We start from the raw sequence: 12,298 nt of genomic DNA on the forward strand, positions 1-12,298 counted from the left end.
ACACAAATCAGTCTGAATTTGCGCTTTTCCAGACCTAGAACTCTCAAACTATATTGCCTACAAACAATGCAATCATGGATGACATGTGACTCCTATACCTTGTAGTCCTGTCTGATGTAACATTCCCTATATACTGATTTACACACATAGGATTGTATCTATGCAATGTGTGTATGAGCAACGTGCCCTGACACACCTTACACTGGTATGAGAGGTGCTATAAAACTAAATTAATCTGAGAGACAGTGGTTATGTTATGGAGGGCAGTGTTAAAAGGTGGTATTGAGGGAATACATGTGTGAGGGGTGGTCATTGGGTGGCGCCAACAATGTCGCACAGGGTGCCACACCGACACCAGTGTTAAAGCCGGCCCTGAGCGAAGTAACCTTTTGCGAAGGGGAGGAATATTGCATAATGTGCAGTGTGGTGGTGGCGTGATTGCGGTCGCAGCAGGTCACTTCACCGTGTGGTAGCAGTAGCATGATGTAATATGTGTTAAAGAGATGATGTGCAAACAAACTGACAGGAGTATGTCAGCCATCACCCTCTCAGTGTCCTTCATTAATTTAATTCAAACTTCAAAGCAATCTATAAGGCACCGGCCACCACCTGAGCATTTCATTACACAGGCCAGGTCGCCCCATTGAATTGGACATGCCACTGGCTTTCTTCAGTGACTTGTGGGGATTTATTTTTCCCAAGAATTGTTTGCTTTTATTTATGGTGGAGTCTGGCAGAGCAGCAGTAACTGTCTCTACTAAGGAAATACTTTTGCTTAATGAAGTTTCTTTATGCCTAAATGTTCTTAACTTCGTTATTGCCACATAAGCTATGTAAAAAGTATACCTTTGAACTCATAGATTGTCAAAAATGGCATACCCTACTCAGTATTGTCAATCAGCAACTACAGCACTGAAATTGTCTCTTTTCAATGCATTAGTGATTTTAGCTAATTTATTCCAAAATTGTGCTTTGAATGCACTTTTGATTTAATCTTTTTCAAAATGTTCATAGGGCAGGGGATTGGGAAACCTCCTATCACAATCTTACTATGAGGAAGGCACCCTTGCAGAAATTCAGATCAGGTATATATTACATCTGACGTTTAGCAGTGCCAGTTGATGATGTGGGTGGAGCTAATATAGTAAGTGGGTGGAGCCAGTGGATGAAGTGGGTGGAGACAGAGGAAAGTGGGTGTGGCCTCCAACAAACATTTGAGAACCTGCCCTTCATATTTTACAAATTAAGCACTGCGGCGAAGTAGTACGAAGAGCAGGCGTTGCAGACGGTCAATGCTGGAGCTTTGCGTTGACCGTCACCACAAGCTGATGATGTTGTAGCACAAAGAGTCAGGTTCTCCGGAACATCGCATCGGTAGACAGCAAGATCTTGGTGCAAATGGGCCCGTTCAAGATCTTGCTGTGCCCAAAAACTTTAGGGGAGCTCACCTGAGGCCACACCAAGGGTCCAGGACCATGGGATACCACTTTGGGGACACAAAGACACTCTAGCAGAGGAAAGCAGGGCCCGTATAGGCCCAGTTGCATGTACAGGCAGCAGGTCAGTTGGGCTGTTCCAGGGAGTCTATGAAGATTGTTATGTCCCTGTAGCTCAGAACAGGAGGTCAGCTGATTGACCCTGAGAGTTACTTCAGCCTAAAATGAAGGATGCAGGTCCAGCCTTCCTTTTTTCATTTTTTTTCTCCAGAGTTTTATATAGCGTGAACTTGACCCGAATCGGGTATCAGAGCGCTTTACATAGCACCAGTTATGTTACATGAGGACACACATTCATTTTTGTTAGGCACAGGGAGATTAAGTGATTTGCCCAGAATCACAGGATGTTTGATGTCGTTACCAAGACTCAAACCCAGATCCCCAGGTCCGAGGTCGAGCGCCCTAGCCGTTAGGCCAACTCCTCTCCCTGAATCAACTCTTCTCAGCAAGCAGGGCAGCAGCCAGCAACAGAGCAGTAAAGTAGCTTGGCAGCAGAGTGGAAGTCTTTCAGGCAGCAAAGCAGAACAGTAGTCCTTCTTCTGTAGCATCCACAGGTCCAGGTGAGTACTAAAGAGCAGGTCTGTTGTTCCCTGTTTATACATGGTACCTTCTTTTAAGTAGGTGTTTCTAGAGAATTCTATTTGAAGTGCTTGAAGTTTACTGACTACCCTGGCCTAGCTCCAAGCTGGCTGCATGAAAAATGCAGTTTTGACAAGTCCTTTTTGTGAAGGCAGGCTACATTATTCAGCTGCAAGTGGGGCTGTGCCCAGTTCTTCCCCCATCCTATGAGTATGATGGCCCATCCATGCACACCTAATCCCTCTATTGCGTGGCAGTCTGAGAGGAATAAACAAAGTCCAGCTGCCAACTACACCCATTCATGTGACCCAGGAGAGGCTGCAGACACCAAATAGTTTAGGACAGAAAATTGCCAACTGTTAAAAGTGGCATTTTCAAAATTGTAACTTAAAACAGACTTTACCAATAAAGAGGATTTTCAATTATAATTTCTCAGACACCAAACATGAAATGCTCTCCTGTTCCCAATCAAACATCACTTATTAAATGTAATAATGCAACCCAATGTTATCTGATGGGAGAGGTAGGCCTTACAGTAGTGAAAAATGAATTTAAGAATGTTTCACTACCACGACATGTAAAACTTAAACAGACATGTTCAACTTTTTAAATACACTGCTCCCTGCCTGCCCTCTGGGCTATTTAGAGCTTACCGTAAAGGGTGACTCATATGTATTAATAGGTCAGGCAAAAAGCGTATTTTGCCCGGTTAAAATGGTAGTTTAAAACTGCACTGTTAGGCTTCAGTGACAGACCTGAGACATGATTAAATGTTCTACTTAAGTGAGTGGCACAATCAGTGCTGTAAGCCCACTATTAGCATTTTATGTGCAGGCCCTGTGTACATGTAGCACTCCATTACAAGGGACTTACAAGTAAATTAAATGTGCCAGTTGGGTGTGAGTCAACTATACCATGCTTAATGGAGAGAGCATGAGCACTTTATCGCTGGTTAGCAGTGGTAAAGTGCACAGAGTCCTAAAAGCCTACAAAATATGGGTTCAGAAAACAGGAGAGTGAAGGCAATACGTTTGGGGATGACTCTGGCGAAATGGCTAAGTCCAACAGCCAGATTTACTAACTTTTAATGCAACACAACGCTGCATGATAATGTAATAGAATAAGATGCTGTTTTCATATCTCCCTGTGCTGGCATACTTTAAGCTGCCAGGTGATGCAAACCAGGCACAAATTGTCAGTAAGTCTGCATCAAAGCATCACTCTTAGTTAGTTAGTTAGTTAGTTAACCGTTAATTTAAAAAATCTTTTTTTTTTACGGAGTTGTATATAGTGCGAACTTGCCCCGAAGTTATTTGATATCAGAGCGCTTTACAGAGCATCAGTTGTGTTACATGAGGACAAATTCATTTTTGTTAGGCACAGGGGGATTAAGTGATAGATAGATAGATAAATTCCTTTATTCGGCATAATGTACAACACCATAAAAGTTCATTTTTAAAAAACATACGATACGTGACAAACGTAATCTCTATACCACTGGTAGCTAAAAACACACAAAGCAGCAACATTCATTACGATTCAATTAATATACAGTGATCCAATTTTCTAACCCCCACTTCCTTCCATTGAGCCTCTTGTCTCTCTTAGTTTCAATGCTAGCCTTAGGAAGCTTGTGATGGCAAGCAAGGTGAAGGGATCGCCAATTGTAGGTTTAAAAGGGCAACCCTAGTGTCTCTAAATTTAATTTTTTTTAACCAATGCTTTAAATACAGGCGCCTGGGCAATAGATAAAATGGGCAAAGTAATACAAAATGAAGGGTATCCTGCGGAGATCGGTGTTCGCAGCCGCAAGGGCCCTTTGGCTTTCCATACTTTATAAAATCTGCTGGATCAGCTAATAAATAATGTAAAATATTGAGCCTAAAACGTGTTATTAAAAATCTATCCTGAGCATTATATGTGAGGGCTAAATATGGTTCCATATCTTCGCAAGATTTCACCAGACTATATGCTCCCACTTCATCTCCTCTCTAATGGCCTTATTCACACTAGCCTTATCCTGAACTACACCTCTAGCCGAAGGCTACCTTGAGTGATTTCAGCCAGGGGATATCCATTCCCTTGTCCCTTCCGAGACAATCCATAATAATTTGCCTGGTCAGTTCAGCCTCCAGGTTCTCCCAAATCTTGAGCCATGCTAGCAGGGGTCTAACTTGGATCCTATCTTCCAAAAATGTCCCCCCCAATTCTTCGTGAACAATGTAGGAGGGGGGGAGGAGCCAAGACAGCGACTGTGATGGCCGCTTAAGACCTCGGCTCCGTGGCCCTTCTCCTCCCGATCGGATATCCTGCAATAGATCCTGGACTTATTTCACGCTCCTGCGTCGGTGAGGACGCCCGGTCACAGGTCGCGTGACCCCGAGAGCTCTCCCGGCCACACACCCGGAGAAACATCCATTTACATCTTGCGGCCTGCAATGACATCGGAACCGGGACGGCGCATTGAAGACGGGTCCGGGCACTGAGTGAACAACAGCGGTCACCTGAGCGGGGGAGGAGTCGGTCAGCTGGAGTACTGTGATGATCGGCTTGCTTCTTGCCGAGGACAGCTAGAACAACTAGCGGTGCGGATCGGAGTATGCCCAGCGTCGGAATTTCAAAGGATTGTGTAATTACGTGTCTAATTGCAAGTGAGCCGATCGGATGCTGCTGGCCGCCCGGGCCGGTTTTGGCGGGCTGTTCCCGAATTCTTGCATGAACTGTTCCCTTTCACGGATGGCTCGTATCGGACGCCGCCAATTAGGCATTTATTGACACTGCCCTCACGGAATTGCTGCAGTACTATGCAGTAAGGAGGGGAGTGCATGGAAATGAGGAGCGTGGAAGTGATGGCACATGGAGTTGGATTAACGTGTCACGACCTTCTGGCGGCTCTTAGTGACCTACGCTCCACCCTGGAACAAGGCACCCAAGCACTGGGGACTAAATTGGATGCCATGGTGTCTACCTTGAGACTTCTGATGCCAGATGGTCTTCAGGCTCACGACGACCTGCCTGGTTCTGCACCCGGGAGGAGCGCGATGGCTGCCTGTGTGAACATTGCAGCACCGGAGGTCCCGGTTCGTGTGGTAAGTGGTGCGCAGGCTTCCGGCTGTCCGGACTGTTCGGTGGGACTAGCACTGGATCCAGAGATGGCAGTGTCGCTCTACGCTATGCTACCGAAGACCCTAGAGATGTCTCAGATACTGTCGGACATTTTGTTTCCCTTCTTCCTCCCGGATATTGTGCATGCGGCCTGGAATACACGCTCCGGAGCGGTGTTGAGATCGTTGGACTGCCATGCTGATGACTGTGTTTGTATTCGGATATGTCGCCTCATTGTGTGTGGACTGCAATCTGGGCTAGATTTGAGGCTCCGCTCCTTCGCAATTTTCGTTGTGGGACTGGGTCAACTGTGGTTGGACTCCGTTGGTGTATCAGATCGCACGGGACAGGGTTGAGGTCGTGTCCTGGATTGCTGGAGTTTGATTTCCTGATGACTATGTCTGACATGCCTTCCGTTGATTGAAATGATGGTCGCACGGATACCGGTTTGAAGCGCTGGGGTTTGGATGGGTGGGTGGCTGGGGGCCGGTATAATACTTTTCTCTCCTCCTCCACTTTCTTTCTCTTTTGTCTAACTATATTTCGGTCTCCTATTTAGGGCGACGGGCACACTGCTGGGGGGTAGGCCATGGCCTTCTGCAGGGGTGCGGAGTGGGGGGTTGGCGGGGGGGGTTTCTTTCTATTTTCTTGTTTCCTCCTTGGTTCTATGGCCCTTTTTCTTTACTCTTTTTCTGCCTTATCGTTCCACAGGGTTCCTGTAGCGTACTCAGTTTTTGTGGGGTGGGGCAATGGTTTATCACGTATAGTGATTGTATTGATGGCTACTTGTATTGTTTACTTCGCCCTTCACTCCCACTTTAATTGCTAAGCTGGTTGCCTTTGTACATTTTGATGTCCAGCTGTAGATCCTGAAACGATCGCTTGGTATTGATCCTGTAATCTCTAGAAACTTTAAAAAAGAAACCTCATCCATCCTGGTATCGTTCTGGTACGGCCACTATCCTGAGCTACAATAGGGCAATTGGACGTGGTAATGTTGCATGCGTATGGCTTTGTTGATTTGATTGCCCATGATTGTATCTGCTTTACGTACAATAAAGGTTTACCAAAAATTTTAAAAAAAAACAATGTAGGAGGGACACCCTTTGGAACCCGCAGAAGCCTTCGCACAAACTTATTCTCTTCGACCTGCAGCTTGTCTAAATCGGTGAAACCCCAGAGCTCCGCTCAAATACGCTACTTTAGAGTAGCAGATGGAGTTATACAACGGCCCACTCTACGGCCAAAGTTCATTATAGCCCCTGTGCTTGACAATAACCTATTACAACGTTCCTCACGTAAAGCTTTAAAATTTAAACGCCCATCTATTAATATGCCCAGATAGGAGAAGCATTGCACCTTCTTTAATCTACTTTCTCCTATACTGTGGTTAAAACTTGCCCATGGTTTTTTCCCCACTTCCATGACATATGACTTGGTTAAGTTGGCTGATAAGTCTACATTTTTCATAAAAGTCATGAAGCCATCTATCCGTGTCTGAAGGCCACGTGGGGTACGAGCCAACAATACTGCGCCATCCGAATTGAGTAACACTGGGATTGCTCTTCTACCTACTCTTGGGAAATCAACGTGTAGATGTAATAACGATTCCTCGAAACCATTTATGTACACCGAAAAAAGAAAAGGGGCCAAAATACATCCTTGTCCCACACCACTCGTACAAACAAAGGAGTCTGTGCAACCACCCTCCATGTTGTATCTTACATTAGCCGAGGTGTTCCAGTGAAGGGCTTTTAAAATATTTGTAAGATTCTGGTCTATGCCTAGGCTATTCAGTAGGTCCCACAGCTTCTCCCTGTTAACTCCATCAAATGCTGCTGTGAGATCCATAAAGGCCAAATAGACCATTTCTGTCCCTGCAATTGTGTATTTGGACACCAATAGATAGAGATTCAGACACTGGTCTGAAGTTGATCTATTGGCTCTAAAACCATACTGGACATTACATATAATGTGATGATCATCTGCCCAGGTCATCAGGCGGTTAAGAACTACTCGGCCCAAAATTTTTGCAGAGACATCAATAAGAGAAATTGGGCTGTAGCATCGGGGGTTGTCTTTATTGCCCTTTTTAAAAATCGGCACAATTCTAGCCGAGGACCATGAATGGGGAAGCCCTGTAGCTATTGCAGCATTCAATATTCTACTTAGAATTGGGGCCCACAGATCTATTTTACTTAGGAAGAGGTCCGACGGGATTCCGTCCGGTCCCGGCGCTTTGTTTTTCGTAAGACCCAGGATACCCACATTGACCTCCTCCAACGAAAATTCCAATGCTACATTCCATTGCCCGGCCCCACGCGCTGGTCTGAATGTCCCTTTTGTCTCCTCTTATAGAGGCCAGAGATATGCTCTACCCACTGCTCTGGTAGAATATTAGAGCCAATCTCTGGGCTATTAGCCTCTTTAAAGCAGGGATTATTAATTATACTCCAAAAGACAGCTAAATCCTTCCTTTCTGCGGCTCCTCTTAAATCCTCCCAGACTTGCATTTGGAGTGTCTTTTTCCGTCTACCTGTTCCTTTTTATAGTTTGTTCTGCATTGCCTAACCCTCAGTTTATCCCTAGGGTCACACCTCATTGCAGCCCTTAGCTTTCTTTGTGCAAGTGAGCAGGCATTATCGAAGCAACTTGGGACCCTTTTAGGCTTTCCCTGCCCTGTTGTTCTAAGGAGATCGTCAATTATATGGCCCATTTCTTCAAACGCCGCCACTAATTTCGGCCCTACCACTGAAAGATCAAAGCATTTCTCTATCAGGGCTCCACCTTCGGTTGCAAGGGATCTGTAAAATTGTTCCCCGTTAATTCTTGCCCATGTCAAACGCCTACCTTGGTCGGTTAGCTTTTCTCTATTTAGGCCCCCCACTCTATTAATTTTCCTGCTTGCATTTGGTACTCCCAAGGGCAATGTTAAGGGGTTATGGTCACTAAAGCTGATTGCTTCTATGAAAAAACCTTGTCTCATTTTTTTTAACAGGTCCAACACTAAAATAAAATCGATAAAAGGAGTAGAACCCCATCCTTTAAAGGTAGGGGTTTGAGGTAATATGAATTTTTATGGTCAATTGTGTCCCCTAACGTAGACCCCAACGGCTCCATGTACGTGCTTCAAGTACATGTATGTTCCCTTTACAACCAGCTATGAAGACGCAAATACATTTGCGTCCAACGTTAACATGTCCTCTTTCAGATCCGCCATGAATGGATCGTTAATTCAGTTCCTAAGTATGCCTTGCCACCGTCTTTACATGGTGCACTTTTCACGTTTCCTGGCTCTGGCGAGCTAGGCCCTGATTTCTGCCATCGAGCCTTTTCTGCCTTCTGCCTCTGAAAGCTGCAGCCTGGATCTGTACCCCTGACCCTTGCCTTACTCCCTGCGCGGCGAGCGGTGCCCGGCTCGGTCTGCTTGCCTGCCAAAACTGTATTTTGCCTTCAAGTTATCTGCTCCGCTCCTCGAAAATACATTTCTGTCTAGTAGTTTAGGTAAACATCCCCCCAGCTGCAGAGCAAAGGGCCCGGCCTTTCTGTCTCTGTGCATGTAATTCATTGTTCCCGTTACCATGGTAGGCCCATGGCCCCCTCGCATTACACGTAGACACGTAGTCGCATATGCATGCACTAGCAGTCAGTATAGAATAACCTCTGCCTGGGAGACCTTTCCTTCTAGATAATACAGTTCCTCAAACACAAGATACCAGATATGATTTGGGATTGGGTTGTTCTGACACGCCAGACTTCTGTCTCCACATGTAGTGCTAAATGTCAAGTCCCCTTCACCCTCCAGTTCCACGTCAATCACACGTCATGCTGCTGCGCGCGCATCTCTGCCATATATTTCTGCTGACACTGCAGGATTCTTCTATGGATCCACCCACCTGTGACACTTCTCTATGACGTTTCTAGCACACACCTCCGTGTACGCCCTCGTGCACGCCTTCTGTTACGCACATGTGTTCTTATCTCGTTTCTTTCAGCTGTTACGCCTTCTGATCCATCACCATTATATGCATTTTCTATATATATTGTACTCTGTTAATAAAGCATTGTCTATCCCTTCCTGAACCTTCGTGGTGATGGAACATGATACCTGGTTCGAACCAATTCCATTTTATGGAATAAAACCCTTATAAACTCAGATGCCACGGACTCTGCCTCTTATTTTGATTGAGCTATTTGTATTGAACTTTACCGCATAGAAATTCAGCAGGTAAATCTTTATTTACCACAGGTTACCCGCCTATTGGACGGTACAACAAGTTGATTCATTGTATGGACCAGCATGTGTTTACTCATTAGCCTACTCAGTCCCCTGCCCTCAACTGTGTGGTCAAATTGCAGGCCTTCCTCCAAATTACAGGAGGTCCACTCTTCTGTGATGGGTAACAGGTTGGGGCACAGATGACAGTTGAAATCCCCCACCACTAATAGCATTGGTACCAAGGCGGTCTGTTTCTGCTTCAGCTGACTTAGCCTCTCGTCAAGCTCTCTCACTCTGGAGCCTTTCGAATTATAAAAATTCACCAAATTTATATTAAGGTCCCTATTCTTAAACTCCAGTGCTAACAAGTCTTCTGAATTCCATCTTAAGTTAGCCCAGCTCCCCCCAGTGAGACATCTACAAATATTAGAAGCCCTCCCCTTGCTCTGCCAGCCCTCGATTTACTTGCCGGTCTCCAGAAAGATTTGTACACCACTAGGTGAAAATTAGTGCTGTCAACCTTCCAGGTTTCCTGAAAGCACATAATTTGGAACTTGCTAACAAATTCCAACCACTCCTGGTTCTGGAATTTTGATGCCAAGCCTGCAACATTCCAGCTAACTAGGTTGATGGTATTCCCTATTGTGCTTATAACAGGACTCGAATCTCTGCTCGACTTCTCAAAACTAGGGACTTCAACCACTAACTTTGTTCCCTCCAAAACCTTAGAGACCGTACTAGACCTAAATTCCCTTTCATGTTCATTCTGATCAGGTAATAGGGTTGGGGTGGAGGTAATCAATGTATTCTTGCATGTGTGCTCCATCCCTTGGAGTCAATCCACCTCACTTAGGTGTCTGCCCCAATGAAGTGGTGCATACCTATCATACATAGGCAGACGCGATCCGTCTCCGTCCCATGATAACCCTTTCTGCCGGCTACATGTGTTACCCACACCTGGTGGGTCAACCAAGGTGTCATTCCTCCACTCTATCACTCCACCTCTTTCTCTATGTACTCTTCCGGGGCTAGCCCCCTGACCGTAATAACATTCATGGGTCTGTTTGCAAGCTGGTGGGCTATAGAAATATCCTAAATTCTGCGCTTTGACAGACGATTGTGGGTTTGTCCATGGGCCCCAGCAAACATGTTCCACAACTCTGGGGTCATTAAAATTAATAAAAATGCAGTCTCCTGCTATAGTTTTCTGTCTATTCCCCACCCAGTTCACTCTTCTTACTGTAAGAATTTTACATCTCACATCGTTGGGGAGTGGTCTATTTAAATTTAACTAGTGTGTTTTCTTGCTTTTTAATTGGTCATGGGATTCAGTTTTGCCTTCTCCCAATTCTGGGATGCCAAGAGTTTTACTCTTTTCGATCCTGTGCACAGAGAAATCAGCGATCTGCAATCATCCACACGTGTGAGGAGGAGGAGGAGGAGCAACGAGTGAGAGCAGGAGTGGAGGGTGCAGCAGTACGGAGGAGCGGAGCTGAACTCGAAGGAGCCGAGAAGTTGAAATAACACGCTGAAAATCCCGTAGCTGCCGCCGCCGAGCTGAGGGGACGGCAGCAGGCTGCGGGAGCGGCAAATACCGAGCGGCAAGTACCAACAGGCAGACACCAGATTCGGCACGGAAGCTCCCTCCCTCCCTCCCTCCGCACCTCCGAGTGAAAGTGACTAACCCGCAGCTGTTACCGTCGCCGCCGTGGTAAAGAGAAGGCGGCGTGGAGAGGCAGCGGCACCGGCACTACCACTACGAATCCAGCAAGACTCTAAAACAGAGGACCCCGCCCGTACGCCCGTACTCCCTGCATTTTTGAGAGGCTGTTGCCGCCGCCGCAGAGGTGATTAGAAGGCGGCGGGCGGCAGCAGCGGCCAGCATTGTTCAAAGACAGAAGGACCCCTCCTGCACACTTATACCCCCCGCATCTCTGGCAGCCGATCCTATTGCACCAGCACCAGCATAGGAGGTGTGCGAGCCGGGTGCCCTGGTATTATGGTGTTTGGAGCCTGTAACTCGGAGGACTAGCATTACAGTACAGTCCTGGGCAAGAGCTGTGGTGTCACTGCACAGAGTGGGATGCACCAGTCGAGTACAGCAAGGGAATTAAGGCGAGCCAGCCTGTTGTATTACTTCTTCGCCTGGCCACTCTTTATACATAGTAATAACTTATCAGAAGCAGCAACCCCCCCCCCCCGGCAGCGTAACCTACCCTCCCACGACTGAAGGGGAACGTGGATAAAACCCACCATTTAATTCAAATTAATACTTTGCATCCTATATTTATCTACTACTACCCGTTTAGACTGCGACTGGTGGCGATCACGGCGGGGGGCTGCTGAGAGTCGGGGCCTTCACGTCTCCACAGACAGAAGTCACTACGGAGCTCAGGTCTTCACGCCGCTACAGCCAGGAGTCATAAGACGCAAAGCATTCCTTTAAGTCAGTCCCCTTGCTTTAAGCGGGAGTGGCGAGGAGTCCAAAGCAGGCCCCAAAAAACTGCATAATCCTATAGGAACGAACTTGGGGAACTGGAGCTGGGTGCTGGTGCTGGCGTTGCATAAGCGGCGCGCCGGGCATTGTCCCCGAAGTCTAACTACCCGACTGTGCTTATTGGAAGCAAGCACTTCTATCGTGGGTCAAAAGCAGGGAATAGAAGGGGAAAATATATATAGTCTCCGACCTACCTGGACCTCTGGACAACAACGTACCATCTCCAACTGACCTAACACAGGGCAATGGCTTACAAGAAGCTCAGATCCAGAACCATCTTGATGAAAAGAATGGGAACAGACGACGCAATCAGGAAGAGCACCAATAAGGCAGTAAGAAACGGAAAGACAATAGCAACCCCTGGAATCAGAAAGTATTTTGCAAAAGCAAATCCAGATGACC

The sequence above is a fragment of the Lissotriton vulgaris genome, chromosome 6 (genome assembly GCF_964263255.1).
Source record: "Lissotriton vulgaris chromosome 6, aLisVul1.2, whole genome shotgun sequence".
Lineage (NCBI taxonomy): Eukaryota > Metazoa > Chordata > Amphibia > Caudata > Salamandridae > Lissotriton > Lissotriton vulgaris.